We start from the raw sequence: 15,870 nt of genomic DNA on the forward strand, positions 1-15,870 counted from the left end.
GAGATTGGCCCCGTATCTTCAGTATCCCATGCAGACGAGGGGCACAGATGGCTTGGCTCCCTGCCTGGTCTAGTCCGTGACTAATGGAGGCTGTCTTCTCACCTGTTGAGGTCAGCAAACCTTCTATATTATATATTATACTTCCTGGAAGGAGGGGAGTGCTGGCTACACCTGCGAGGCAGCTGAGAGGCTGCCAGGTGGCTTGTGCCAAGTAAAAGAGCAAAGATCAGAGTTATGGAGCTGGTTGCTCCACATTCTTCTGGCTTTCCAACAGAAAGGAAGGGAGAGCCCACGTGCTGCTGGGTAGCCACAGCCCAGGCAACTGCTGCTCCCCGAGCTGGGTAGCCATGCACATGTGTTCTTTTCTAATGCCAGCTGATGTGTGATAGGCCCTCAGATCATCCTCAGCTTCTCCTTTCCCTCCCTAGGAATCTAAATATTGCTCCCATCTACAAAGGGGTGTTTCCCACCCCCAACACACAAAGGCAGACTGAGCCTTGCAGCCAAAAAGAATCACAAGGACTCCACGTGTGCTCCAAGCTCACACCTGTGTGTTGCTCTTGTCTTCTCTCTTTCCTCGCCGACCGAATGACTTAGAGCATAAGTTGCCATGGTGTGCTAATCCAGGAACATGGCAGAAATGCAGATTCACAGGCCCCATGGACCAGAGCTTTCCGGGGTGGGAGGGTCTGGCCCTCCCGCTGGTTCTAGGGCTGGTTCTGGGGCATGCTCAAGTGTGAGCCCACAGAGGTGGTCCCGCTGGCTGGGAGTTAAAGGGGAGATTCTCTGCAGGCTTTCTAATTTCTTTTTCATTTGTTCTCTGCTTTCTCTACCTTTCCTTCCCCAGCTCCAGCAGAAGCATTCTGTAAGGGAGGGTTGCCCGCCCCTCTGGGGAACCCTTACTTTGAAAAGCTGCAGAGGCCCCTCTGCCGCCCACTTTCCCCAGGCTGGGGCTGGGAGTAGGAGTCGGGAATTTCTGCCTGGAGGCTGCTGCATCTTCTCTGCTCACTGGAGATTGTGTTGCTTTCACTTGGTTTTCCTCATTACTCTTAACACTCCTCACAGAACAAATCCAAAGTTAGGCAAACACAAAGACTGAAATAGCATAATCCTAACCACTCAGAGACAACCACTCCTGAACCACTCACCGGCTCCTGTTCTGTTGTATATAAATGGGTTGGTACTTTATATGCTTTCTACTGCGCTCTTATTAATCTTCTGAGCATCCTTCCATGTAGATACATTTCCAGGATGTTTCTCATGTCTGTAAAGTGTTTCCTCGCAGACCAGACTTGAACTTGACAACTGTTAGTATTGGTTTCACTTAGTGGTTAAATGTTGGTGGGAGGGTAAAAGGAGGCGTCTGGGATTAGGAAGTAGATCTGTCCAGGGTCAGACGGTACAGACAGGCCGATTCTTGTCTGGGTGTTTGCACACCTCTGCTCCCACTGCCTGCCTGTCCTATCTTAGGGTGTCTGATTTCCCACTTGCCCCTTTCTTCCTTAGAAGAGCGGTGTGCACTGGGGCTGGAGCTGGGGGCTTGCCTCTCTTGCACATGTGGTGTGAGGACTTCTCAATCCACAGCCTTCCTCGTGCAGCCGATCTCAGTGAGCAGGTTCAGAGTTTTTCTCTGTTTTTCTTCTTTTCTGAGACATACCTTGAGAGGGATTTCATTTTTAAGTTATTGTAACTGGGAAACAGAGCCTTGATTAATTTTTTCTGTCTAGAAAAATCATGTGAGTAAAAAAAACTTAAATATACAGATAAACAAAGACACCATTCCATCACCTAGAGACAACTAGAATTAACACTTTGATTTTTTCCTTTCCTTCTTGTGTGTGTGTATTTTTCTCAGAAATATGATATACAAGTATCATAAACTTTTTTCACTGAACATATTGTATCACTTCTACAATGCTCTTATGATGCATTTGGTGTAATATTGTGGAGCCAGGTCAGGCCAGGGAGAGGTTTGCTAAGTATTCAGGATTTTTAGAGCAGATTATTAAACCTTTGCTAGCTTGAGATCTGCCACGGTGGTGATATTTATACTAGGGAAGTTGCCAGATACCTCGATGCAGAGGTTTTTGTTTTGTTCAGAGAGAGTTTATCAGCACACAACTAGATGCACATTTTACCATGTGTAGGTATGACTTGTTTTTATTTAAACAATCTTCCTGTTTTCAGGTCTCTAATTTTTGCCATTATAACCAATATTGTAATGCCCATTCTCATGGTAATCTTGACACATATCTGTAATTAGTTATTGAAGAAAAGTTCCTAGAAAAGGAGTTCCTGAATTAAACAGCATTTAGGGTTTCAAGTTTCTGGTCACTCCTGGTCTGAGCCCTTTGGAAGGAGTGTGCTGTTTTGCTTTAGGAAGTTTTATGAGAGACATTTCCTGTGGCTAGGAATTTCCAGTCTCTCCTGCTGTTTGCCTCTGCTTACGTTGCCTAGGTTAACTTAATTCTTTTTATAAAAGGAAGTAAGCTGGTTGACACTATGCTAAGCTATGTACTGATGTACATGATGTAAAGAATATATCTTATGGTTGTTCTGGATTTAGAGCAATATGTCATGAAAATGAAGAGCTTAGACTCAGGAGCCAAAATGAATTTGAATCCCAGTTTTGCTGCTTACCTGTTGTGACCTTGTGCAGGTTACAGAAGCTCTTTGCCTGAGTTTTCTCATCTGGCAAACAGAGATGGCTTGGGGTCTATTCGTGGGGTTTTTGGTTAGCTGTGTTCACATATGTAAATCTCTTAGACCTGGCATATGGTAAGTGCTAGGGAAGGAATGGATTATTATCATCACTATGAGGACCTAGAAGTGTTTGTGGACCTGTGCCAACTGTCCCATTCAAATGGTTTCATTAGTTTCTTAATCATATTAGAAACTGAACAATGTCCAGATATGTGAGTGCTGTCTCTCGGATATTGGGCCAGTGGTCATAGAACATTATAGATGCTTCCCTGCCTCCAGGGATCTTGAAGCCCAACTTGGGAGCTGCTCCATAAGTGTGAAGTGGTAATAATACATAAACAAAAAAGAAGTAGAGCAGTTGCTAAAAACAGTAAGAGCACCACTGCTCGAGGACCTTACATGATTGCTGGCTAAAGCAGTTACGTGTTGGGAGCAGAGTGGGATGGCGTCATCAGGAGAACTTCTCAGGGGATGTAGGGTTCTCCTTACACACTAAATGGCAGACAGGGTTCTTAAAGGGTAAACCTGCCTTCTAGAGCCACACCATCCAGTCCTATAGCCAGTAGCCACATGGGTTATTGAGGACTTGCATTGAGGCTAGTCCAAACTGGATGTGCTCTAGTGTAAAGTATGTTCCAGATTTCAAAGATGTGCTACCAAAAAATTGTAAAATATCAATTTTTATATTGATTATATACTGAAATGTTAATATGGTTCAATGTAATATATTAAAACTAGTTTCACCTATTTGTTTCTAGTTTGAATGGTAGTGAAGTGTTATCATGCTACCTGTATGTAATAAATTGCTTATATTTTTGTAGAGAAGATAGTGAAATACAGAATGGTCCTGCTCTTTTGTTTGGAAAGGATGGGGAGAATGAAAGGATTGGATCTGGCTAAGGGAGACGCAGCTCTTTGGTAAGAATCTAGAGGGCCAAGGACCCCAGCGTATTGGAAATCGCTCCCGGGTTCCTAGAATTATTTCTTAGGCACTTGTTCCATATTTGACCCCATAGAAATCTATCCTACAGTAGCCACTTATATGTGGTGTTTACAGATGTTCAGAGGGACTCTGGGGGAGCCTGTCTCACTCTGTAAGCGCAAGTCTACCTGAAATCACAGCTTGATTTCCAGAACATAGAGCTGAGAGCTCCGTACAGCCAGTCCTGATGGAATCTGCCCTCCCGATTTTGGCCTGGAATCTCCAAATAAGGCCAAAAGAGTTTCCTGAGACAGCCCAAGGGGCTCCCTGTGACCCTCCAGGCCAGAGAGAAGGTCAAAGCTGAGCTGAAGCTAGGCTTGGATAGTCACTGAGCTCTGTTCTAATTCAGGTCCCGTGAAGCCCTCCCAGAGCCTTCTGCCTCCTGGTCATTCATGGCTCCTCCAAGGACTGGGGGATAATCAGAAATCAAACATAGCAAGGCACTGTCATCCTGGATTTATGCTTAGAGGAGGCCATAGACTGCTTCTCTCTCTCTCTCTCTCTCTCTCTCTCTCTCTCTCTCTCTCAAGTTAAAGGACAGGGTGCTGTGAGAACATCTGGTGGTGAGGGAGGAGATGGGATTTACTTTGAGCAATGGGGATCCTGTCTGAGGAACAGCCATGGGTACCAGGAGTCTTGATACCATCACTCTCCTGGCTCCAAGTGGTTTTGGGTACAGTTTGTACCAAAATTAAACAGTCTTTCCAAAAGATCTTGCTAAACGTTGCGGGAGGACATAGAGTAGTAGAGTGAGAAGCAAAAAGTCGGGCAGCTTTGTAGAGCTCACCTAGCTTGAAGCTGGCTTGCTTCAAGAGCTCACAGCCATTTCTTGGTCTACAAGCATCTGAGGAGGCTCTGGCCACAAGGGATGATTGCTGGGGCCCTTCCTTCCTGATTCACGAGCTGGCGCCCTGTGGAGCTGTCATCATCTGGTGACATGAGCTGCTTTCCAGATATCTTGATCCTGGGCTCCAGATTAAAAGGGCTGGATTCCCATCACCACTGTCCACCTTGGCCTTTGCACCTGGGCTCGTGTTCCTGTCAGGTATTGCCATCCACAGCTGCTGCCCCCTGCAGCGACACACCACTAATTACCACCTGATGACAGGTGTCAGCTGGATCTGATGCCCCTCTCCAGGCAGTGGGGTAGACCTGCTTCCGTTAATACGTGGAGCACTGTGTTCAGTCACCTCTAGAATTTTTCCCAATTCCCATTCTGCAAAGGGATTTAAGAAACAAAGATAATCTTGTTTACTTGGTTCTGCTTGAAAGCAGAAGAGGGCCTTAAACTTTTAAGGTCTCTTCCAACCTTTCTAATTTTTTAAATTCTCACTTTTTTGTGCTTTGTTTTAGAAGTCCCACCCCCTTCCCAAATTTCACTTCCAGCCCAATCACCACACCCACACCATGCTTCCCATGAGGACGTCCACGGCCAACCACCAGAGCAGCCATGAATTTCCTCACAGAGCCTGTGTCCCCACTCATCCCCAGTGAAGTGGTCAGCTCTAAATTTAACTGTGACCCCTCTGCCAGAATATGTGAGCCAGGGCTGCAAGCGCAAAACCAGAGCTGGGCTGTTCTCAGAGGGGCGTGTACGCGCACACTGAGTGTGCCCTAGGGGAAGAATAGTCATCCCTAGGGACTGCTGGCGTTCATCCTGGCCAGGCTGTGGAGAACGCTCCACCCACTCAGCTTCCTCCCACTGTGAAGGATCAGTGACAGAGCTCGCCTGGAGTTGTAGTTTCCATGGCTTCGTGCCAGGCATTCTGCCACAATCGTGTGCTCACCTTTGTCTCCTATTCCAAAGTCACCGACCCCAGGTTGATGAGCTTCAGACTGCACATTGTGTTATATTGATTGAAGCTCTTGTTCAATTGCCTGGCATGCATCTTTGTTTAGCTGGCATCGTTTTCTCTATCAATGGGTATGCATTTCAGAAAGGATGAGGGCAGGGTCTGAAGTTCTGTGTGTGAAACAACTTTGCCAAGTTAAGTACTAAAAACTCTAAAGCGTGAAAACTGATTTATTTTGCAAAATTTAGTTCATTATGACTTAGTTATACCTCAAATTTGTGTTTGTAGTCATAATTAGCATCATATACCGTGAAATTGTTATATATGACATTTGGAGAGTGGCACCAAATCATGACTCAGATGAGACCATCTGCGTTTCCCTGTTGATCTCTAGTATTTCAGAAGTATCTAGAGGCAGGTTTGGAGAGGCTGCCATGAGTGTGTGTGTGTGTTACCAAAATGCCTGAGTGGACAGGAAAAGCAGGCCACATGGCCTTGGAAGCTAGGGCTCTAGTGCTTCTTGGAAGTGCCCAGGTTAGGTCACCAAGAGGGTCTCTGCTCAGAAGGGAACATGGGCCAGTGGACTTCCTTGTGCTTATATGTCCACCTTTTGTAAGTAAATTAGAGCTGATTTTGGGCAGTTCTTTCTCCAGGTCTGGTGTCTACAGACAGAGCATGTTCTGGGAGTCCCCATCCTAGCACTGGAGCCTACTAATGGTATGGCCTTAATCTAGCTGCTAACATTGTTCTGCTGATTTCCTCACCTGCATACCTGGCAGATTCAGGTATCCATACCATAAGGTGGTCGTAAAGATTCAAGTGTGTGTCCTGGCTGTGCTGCATGGAAAAAGCACTCAGTAAATGCTACCTTGGGAATAATGACATTCCACCCATTATCAGACATTTATCTGACTTATGGCACAACGTTTTTAGATGAACCATTAAGTGGGATGGAGGCAGCTAAGTGAATATTTCTCAATGCTTTCAAGGAAAACAGACTTGTAACCTAGGGAACAAACTACTGGCCTCTTGCCCAGTTTTTGAAACCTGGGAGTGTCCCTGTTCCAAACACGTTGCTGACCTGGGACATTATAGTGCAGTGATGCAGGTGACAGTTTTTATTTAGAGATCCAAGTTCTCCTCCCGCTCCTGGAGGGTAGCGTGTTGGATTCTTGAACAGCCCTTCAACAGGTCACGACCAAGGACCTTTATATTTATTTATTGATTTAGTATGCACCATTATCCTGTATTTATGTTCAAAGTTAATCATTTTGGATGGGCTACTTTTTTTTTTTTTTAAGATTTATTTATTTGAGAGGCAGAGTTACAGACAGAGACAGGGAGAGACAGAGAGAGATCTTCCAGCCACTGATTCACTCCCTAAATGGCCACAAGGGCCAGAACTGGGCTGATCTAAGCCAAGAGCCAGAACCAGGAGCTTCTTTCAGGTCTCCCACATGGGTGCAGGGGGCCCAAGCACTGGGCTATCTCCCACTGCTCTCCCAGGCCATTAACAGGGAGCTGAATCAGAAGTGGAGCAGCCAGGACTCCACCTGGCATGGATAGGCTCCTTTAATTACTACAGTAATTTTCTTTACTCTGGTAAATATCTGATCTGTCATTTGCGGTTTGGACATGTCTGTTCTGTTATCAGTAACCCACTGGAGCTTCCTTTTTAAAAAGATTTATATGTCTTTATTTGAAAGGCAGAGTAGGCCGGCTCACTAAGCTAATCCTCTGCCTGTGGCGCCAGCACCCTGGGTTCTAGTCCCATTCGGGGCGCCAGATTCTGTCCCGGTTGCTCCTCTTCCAGTCCAGCTCTCTGCTGTGGCCCAGGAGTGCAGTGGAGGATGGCCCAGGTGCTTGGGCCCTGTACCCACATGGGAGACCAGGAGGAACCTGGGTCCTGGCTTCGGATCGGTGCAGCACGCCAGCTGTAGCGGCCCCTTGGGGGGTGAACCAAGGGAAAAAGGAAGACCTTTCTCTCTGTCTCTCTCTCTCTCTCTCTCACTATCTAACTCTGCCTGTCAAAAAAAAAAAAAAAAAAGGCAGAGTAATAATAAGAGAAAGAGAGAGATTTTCCATCTGCTTGCTTACTCCCCAAATGGCCACAACTGTTGTGGCTAGGCCAGACTGAAGCTAGGAGCCAGGAATTCCATCCAGGTCTCCCGTGTAGGTAGCAGGAACCCAAGTGCTTGAACATCCTCTATTGCTTTTCCAGGTGCATTAGAAGGGAACTGGATTGGAAGTGGAACAGCTAGGATTCAAACCAGCACTCTGATGGTGGGATGCAGGCATCCCCAGTGGTGGCTGAACCCACTGTACCACAACAGCAGCTCCCCATCAGAGCTTCTTGGATTCAGTATTCACATTCACCACTTTTAAAGAGAAACAAGACAACTTGATATTTGGTTAAATGCACCATGGATTTGATTTTTTTAAAAGATGTATTTATTTTGAAAGGCAGAGTTACAGAGAAGCAGAGCAGAGCAAGAGTGAGAGCGAGAGTGAGAGAGAGAGAGAGACTCTTCCATCTGCTTGTTTACTCCCCAAATGACCACAATGGCCAGAGCTCGGCCAGTCCGAAGCCAGGAGTCAGGAGCTTCTTCCAGGTCTCCCACACGAATGCAGGGGCCCAAGGTCTTGGACCATCTTCTACCACTTTCCCAGGCCATAGCAGAGAGCTGGATTGGAAGTGGAACAGCCGGGACTCAAACCAGCAGCCATATGGGATGCTGGCACTACAGGCAGCAGCTTTACCTGCTACACTACAGTGCCGCCCCCGTTGGTTAGATTTAGAATGTATGCTTTTTGCAAAAATGAACTTCACTTACAGACCTTCATGTTCAGTGCAAATAAGGAAATCAGAAGTCCTCTACACTGACTTTTCTTTTGGGCTGCCTATGCAGACTCAAGTCAGATGCCTTGAGTAAATCCCCATGGTCCTGGGACTGAAGTAGGAGGTTGCTTCAAAAAGTTTGTGGAAAGTAGAACTAAAAGACAAGGTTTTGTTGCTGCAAAAAAATTTCAAAATCTGTACATAGTGGGGTCTTCAAAAAGTTCATAGAAATGTGTATTATGAAGAAGCTATACGTGGGACTCAAAAATATTTGTCACCAAAATAAACTCTTTTAGTTACATTTTCCAAGAACTTTTTGAAGTATCCTCTATTTCAGTTATTGAAGAGATCTTAAATCTATACCCCTGGGGGTATAGATTGAGCAGGGACAGAACTTCAGCTCACAAGGCTGTGACATCTGGGTGGTCTTATGGGCACCAGCAGAGGTTCTCGCTGGTGAGTGTTGACCTAGGACATGCAGTCTACTGAGAAGCTATGGTAAGTTTAAGAACCACCAGAATCCCCATACTTGTCCTGTTGGATGTGCTCAGCTGTTATAGAGGGGTGAGGAGGAAGTGTCCAGGTGAGGCCTTGTGAAGAAGTGATCCACGCTGGGATTTGAGGAGTCAGTGGGGACATTCTCCATCTTAGAAGCTGGGCAAAGGAAGTAACACAGGGATGGACATGAGCCCGGGTGGGAGCAGAGTGAGTATGACAGTGATAGATAGCAATTGATGCTGTGTGGCCACAGTGTCTTCTGGTCTTCGGCTTTAGGGAGTGAACCTACACAGCTCCCAGATGAGAGAACTGAGACACAAAGATTACATCATTTTCCCAAGAGTGTGTGTGAATAAGTTGAATTCTAATTTCTTCTCAATAGTCTACTCTCTCCTCCCACCTACTCTGCTGTCCAACTTAATTTCAGTCTTCCAGCATATGTGTGTGTGTGTGTGTGTGTGTGTGTTGCATGTCTTGGGTTTGTTTTGTTTTTAAAGTACTTCAGTGAAATCTAGTCTGGTTTCATATTGTGTATCCCTGAAACCAGGAGATGGTTTAGTTCCAGAAGCAGCCTTTTCTTTTTGGGGTGTTATTTTTTATTCGCACATATAAACCCAGTGCCGCCAAAGCTCTTAATATAAGCATTGCCTGGCATACGCACACACTTTTATACTCTAAATAGCAGAGGCCCAGAAATGTTTGTCTACTTTTGCCAACATCTGACTGTGATTATCTTTAACCAGAGTCACACTTGTTTATCTCTTAAAATAGTATTAACTCTCCAGAGGAGGCTGTTTCCAAGTCATCACACTCTTCCCAGACCCCTATCTGTTCCACCTGCCTTCTTCTGGTAGCCGTGGCAACCCATGACTGACAGTTTCTCTGCTCCCTTGTATCAAAACTCATGAATCCTTCCTCAGGATTCTCAGACTTATTGTAGTAAGTGTGTTGGGTTTGCTTAGAGCCCACTGCAGACTTAGGGAACTGAGGGTATAGCTGTCCTTGAGATGTTGGTCAGCCCTCCTTCCATCCTCTCCCTTTCTGTGCCAATGGGCCAGACCAATATGCAGGAGTTGATTTCCCTCATGGGGAGTTGCCTAAGGCCAAGCCAGGTCTGATCTGTGGGGGCAAACCCAGCCAGTTTTTGAAATGCTGTGTCTCTTTTCCCACTCCTGCTAGCACAGGTGTTAAAAAGGTGTCACCATGGGGCCAATGCCTTGCACTAGGCTCAGTTACTGCTTGTGATGCCAGCATCCCATATTGGAGCACCAATTCCAGTCCTGGCTGCTCTGCTTCTGGTCCAGTTTCCTGCTAATGTGCCTAGGAAACAGCAGAAGATGCCCCAAGTGCTTGGGCCCCTGCTATCCATGTGGGAGACCAGGTTGGGGTTCCTAGTTCCAGCCTGGACCAGCCCTAGATATCACAGCCATCTGGGGAGTGAACCAGCAATGAAAGATTCTCTCTCTCTCTCTCTCTCATTCTTTCTAATAAATACATCTTAAAAACTAAAGATGTATGCTTGCTTTGGGGTTCTCTCTCAGCTCAGAGGAAGGCCCTGTTCCCATATGCTAGTCTGTTGGGCTCCTTTGCTTTAAAGTTGCCTCGTGACTTTGAACTTGATGGGGGTAAAGGAAGGGAATGAAGGTGATTTTGCCTTACAGATTCTATCCACATCCACCCTCACTCTGTAGAATCCAACCAAGCTGGGGAAAGCTGCGGCCGCTCGGAGCCTGGTGGTCTTATCTGAGAAGATCTCTCTCAGTCATCACTAGGATGAAGGAATGAGCATCAGCTCTCACGTGTGATTTAGACTTGCATTCTAGCGAGAGTCCTTTTCCAAAACAGTTAGGGAGATGCTCTGAATAGATGATCAGGATTGCTTTCCCATTTTTCACATTTGGCCTGTGACTCGAGCACTTGTGTTCTCCAAAGTGGGGGCGTGGAGGCCACAACCTCTGAGTCCTGCTAGGAGCCATTCTCAGAGCCACCATTGGACTCTATAGCTCTTCCCAAACCACCACGGTTGTTTCTGCACAGCCTTGTGACAGCAGAATTGAAACTTGAAGTGCTTAATGGTAGAAAATAGGTTTGGGAGATGAAGGTTGCCAATGAGCTCTTGAAAGCACTGTAAATATTTTTATGATCCTTAAAATAAATTATCCTATGAGATAAAAGGGAGTATTGTGCAATTTCCATTCTATTAGGCTAGAAATATTTCAGACTTTTTCCTAACATAGAATATGAACTAGATGTTGTTCAATTATTTTATGTGTTTGCAGATGAGAAGTCCATTACCACACTTTCTTCCCCTGTAGTCTGCCACTCCAGTGGGACTCAGAACTGTAAAAGCTGTGTGAGAGCACAGACTGCAAGGCCCCACAGACCTTCCCTGAGTACCGGCTCTGTCACTCACCAACTCCGTGATTTCCCCAAGGGACTTAGCCCCTTGATGTCACATTCTCAGAGGTAAAATGGGAGTAATAATGACACCTGGGTACTTGGAGCGTAGCAACTGTTGCATGAAAATGGCAGTGGAAGGCTTAGCAAATGTGGTATGTTATACATTCTCAGTGACGCACATTATCTCCAAGGTCAGTGTAGATAGTAGTGGTGGTTATACAACATTATGAATACACTTACTGCCACTATACTGTGCATGTAAAAGTGGTAAATTATGCATATTTGCCACAGCTTAAACATCTTTAGAATTATACCGAAAAAGATATGTGTATTTGGAAGAGACAAATTTCTTAATTTGTAAAAGATCAGAAGGAAGTTCACAAAAAACATGATTTTTCTTATTGACTTCTTTAAACTTTTTTGGTTTTCCAACATTCTTTCAATCATGATTGCTTTTATGTCCAGGGGGGAAATTAACAAGTTATGACAAAAGCCTGCATGGACACAAGTATAACCGAGGGAAACCACAAGGCCCAGGGCTCTTCCACCTCCCCCTTCCCTCACCTTTCTCAGGGTTGATGCGTGCAGGGTCACAGGTGCAGCTCCTCCCTCTCCAGGCCCCGTGCCGACCCCTTCCTTAGCTTTCTGCCTTTCCCGCAGCCACCAAGCCAAAGGAGTTGGATGGGACGTGCAAGTGGTTCCTCGTGGTTCCACCCTTGTGGGCTACAGTGACTGTCGGTGCCCTGTCAGTTTTTGACTCCTGATTATGAAGTTTCAGTCCCTTATGTTAAGTGTGTACTTAATAAAGACATGTGTGCACACAGTGTGCCTGAACCGTGGCAGTGTGATTTAGAACACCCAAGGGCAAAGTGGCAATTAGATCTGCCTCCAAGGCCATCCCTTCCATTACATATGAGTAGATCTCCCCGCCAAACACACAAACATAGTGTTATACTTGCCAGGGCTTCTAGCTCCTCTCCCAAGGCCTTATTGGAAAACCTGCTTCTGGTTGATTACCACCCATACCCTCATTTACCATCTCAGTTCCCACCTGGCTCCTTCTCATTAGTCCCATCATGAATGGTTTAAATATTTGGCTTAATTTATTCATGCATTTGTTCAGCAAATAGAGATTAAGCCTAAATATATTGAAACTTAAGTTCACACTTGTAGAAAACACATAGATCAATAAAATCACATTGGTTGGCGTTTGTGTCCAAGGGGAATTGTGCTTTGGAGTTGTTACTATGTTGTCCTCTTTGTGGGCATTCCTAGATCCTTCAGCTTTGGCCTTAAATGAAATTTAGACTGAAGTGTCTCCTCTTTTAGACTGGTTGGGGGATCAGAGGAGCAGAGAACCTACCCAAAAGCCAGAGCACAAGGTCTACTCCTCCCATTTGCCCAGCTTGGTAGCCATACAACTCAGCGCATTTGCTGAACTAGGAAAATGCCCAGGCTTGGGACACCCTCATCCCACTGTGAAGTGCCTGGGCTTATGTCTGCGTCTGCTTCTGATCCAGCATGCTACTAATGTACCTCACAGGCTGTAGATGATGGCCCAAGAACTTGGGTCCCTGCCATCCATTTGGTAGACCCAGATGGAATTCCTGGCTCCTGGTTGCAGCATGGCCCAGCCTTGGCATTTGGGAAGGGAACCAATGGGTGAAAAATCTGTCTATCTCTCCCTCTCTCTCTGTCACTCTGCTTGTCAAATAAACAGATTTTTAAGACAAAATAAACAAGAGGTTCTTTGAAGTTTCTACTTTAAAATATTTTCCCCAACATTCAAGTCAAGTAAATTATGTCCCCACATCACATTATAACTAAAAAATAAATTCTAGGTGGATTTCAGGCAAATGTAATCAATACTGTAAAGAAAGTTAATACAAATGAAAGACTTGCAACCTACAAAATGGGAAAAAGAGTAATAACCAGGATGTGTTAGGAGTTTGTCTAAGTCAATCAAAAGAAAGCCAACAATCCAATGTAGAAAATGAGCAAAGGTTATTAAGCAAGATTTAAAAAAAAAATGCAACACATTTTTGAAAACATAGTATCAGTAGTAATAAAAAATACAAGTAATGCACCAATGTTGTGATGCAGCAGGTTAAACTGTTGCCTGTAACACCAGTATCCCATTTGAGCGCTGATTCAGTTTGGGTCTTAACTGCTCCACTTCCAACTCCCTGCTAAGACACCTGGGAAAGCAGCAGATGATGGCGGAAGGGCTTGGGCCCCTGCCATCTGCATGGGGGACTTGGATGGTATTCCAGGCTCTTGGCTTCTGCTTGACCCAACCCTAGCCTTTGCAGCCATGTGGGGAGATGGATGATCTCTCTCTCTCTCTCTCTCTCTCTCTCCCTCTCTCCCTCTCCCTCTCCCTCTCCCTCCCTCTCCCTCTCCCTCTCCCTCTCCCTCTCTTTCTCTCTTCTGTCTCTCCTTAATTTTGCCTTTCAAATAAACAAATAAATCTTTTTAAAATGCAAATAAAAACAGTAAAATAATTTTTTACTCTTTAGATTGGCAACATTTTCGGCAAGGAGATTAGAGAAACAGACATCCATACACCAGTAGGAATATAAGTTGATAGAGTCTTTTAGGAGGGCCAGAATCTATAAAAATTATCCCGAGATGTCTGTCATCTGGCCCATCGGTGCCACTTCTTGGACTATACCCGACAGAAATTCTCCATTTGCCTCGTGTTTCAGTGACAGGGTTTCTAACAGTAAACAGGAAGATGGGCAGCAGCATCACTTCCACGGGGGAATGATTGTGGTATTTCAGTTCTACTGTGAAATACTATGCAGCCATCTGGAACAAACAACGAAAAAGAGAATACAGACACACGAAGATCTCTCACTTGTTAGCTTGGGAAAATAAATCCATAGGACCATCCAGCTGTATAGTATGAATGGTTGCGGCAAGAAAAAACCATTGTGTGGGAGGGGGAGGGGTGTGAGTGTGTGGGAAATGCTGGAGAGGTACTCCTCCAACTCTGAGGTTGCTTCAAGGTGGGAGAGTAGAACTGGAATCTGGGAAGAAGTTGAAGGAATGGACTTTTTAACCCCATAAACTTTTAATGTGTTATATGAAGTTTGTGGCCATGTATTTATGTACGATATACTTTTCAATGTAATATATATTTGTAGCAGATATTTTGTAACATAATAGGTAAAAATACAGAAAAGATATCACCTATAATCCTAGAAACCTTGACCATAGTGACTTATCTCCCAGCTGTTTTTCTGTGGGTACATTATGTAGAAACCTCTACAAGGGAGTCTTCAAAAAGTTCACAGAAAATGCAGATTGTTAGGAAACTATGCATGAATTTCAAGATTTTTTTGTACCAAACTAATTTTAAAATTTTTAAAAATTATTTATTAGGCCTGCACCGTGGCTCACTAGGCTAATCCCCCGCCTTGAGGCACCGGCACACCGGGTTCTAGTCCCGGTCGGGGCGCCGGATTCTGTCCCGCTTGCCCCTCTTCCAGGCCAGCTCTCTGCTGTGGCCCGGGAGTGCAGTGGAGGATGGCCCAGGTGCTTGGGCCCTGCACCCCATGGGAGACCAGGAGAAGCACCTGGCTCCTGCCATCGGATCAGCGTGGTGCGCCGGCCACAGCACACCGGCCGCAGCAGCCATTGGAGGGTGAACCAACGGTAAAGGAAGACCTTTCTCTCTGTCTCTCTCTCTCTCACTGTCCACTCTGCCTGTCAAAAAAAAATTATTTATTAATTAATTTGAGAGATAAAGAAAGCTCCCCTCCATTTGCTCACTCCCCAAATGCCTACAAAAGTCCAGACTGTCCCCAGGCCAAAGCCAGGTCCTGGGAAGTCAATTCAGGTCTGTCACATGGGTGGCAGGAACCCAATTACTTGATCCTTCAGCACTGCCTTGTAGGTTCTGCCTTATCAACAGACCAGAATTAGGAGCCAGAGCTGGGCATCGAAACCAGGTACTCCAGTGTGTGATGCAGGCATTTTAACTGGTATCTTCATCACTCAGCTAAATGCTTGTAATTCTATGTTCGACACACGTTTTGAAGTCCTGTGTGTGCATATGTCTGTGTATACACGTTTTAGCTTAGCTGGTCCAGTTTTTAGATTCAACATTGTATCCTACTCTTTTCACTAAATGTTATATAAGCATTTCCTACAGTTTTACAAATAATCTCTCATACAACCTTTAAATGTTTACTATAAATTCACATTTTAATGCTCTAGACTAGGTGGTGGGTTTTTCAAGAGCGACAAAGAACAGATACCTGGAACCTGAATCTTTGCCCTGGCTGCCTGCCACGGGTGGTACTAAGTAGAGGGTGGCTGAGGTGAGGCCCAAGTAACCAAAGCCTGAAAGTCAGTGGAAGCTATCCAGCATCCTACCTGATCCCCACAGTTTTTGCTTCTCTCCAGCTCAGATCTTTCTGATTTCAGGGAGCTGTCTTCTCTGCTATGAGCCTGCCTGATGGTCAGATTCAAAGAACAGGAGTTCAGATGGTCTCTGAGCGTGCCCAGAATAAAGATTTGAACCTTCTCAATCTCCGAGACTCCAAGATGAAAAGGCGGGGAGAAAAGATCTAGAATTGTTAATTTAAAAAAAAAAAAGATTTATTTTATTTATTTTAAAGATGGAGTTACAAAGAGAGGTAAAGACA

General features: G+C 45.2%; 1 protein-coding gene across 32 annotated transcripts in view; it reads left to right on the top strand.

Moving 5' to 3' along the window:
- KALRN (kalirin RhoGEF kinase) overlaps positions 1 to 15,870 on the top strand; it is a 783,799-nt gene that overhangs the window by 659,926 nt on the left and 108,003 nt on the right. The window lies entirely within an intron of this gene.

This window comes from Oryctolagus cuniculus, chromosome 4 (assembly GCF_964237555.1).
Source record: "Oryctolagus cuniculus chromosome 4, mOryCun1.1, whole genome shotgun sequence".
NCBI classification, from domain to species: domain Eukaryota; kingdom Metazoa; phylum Chordata; class Mammalia; order Lagomorpha; family Leporidae; genus Oryctolagus; species Oryctolagus cuniculus.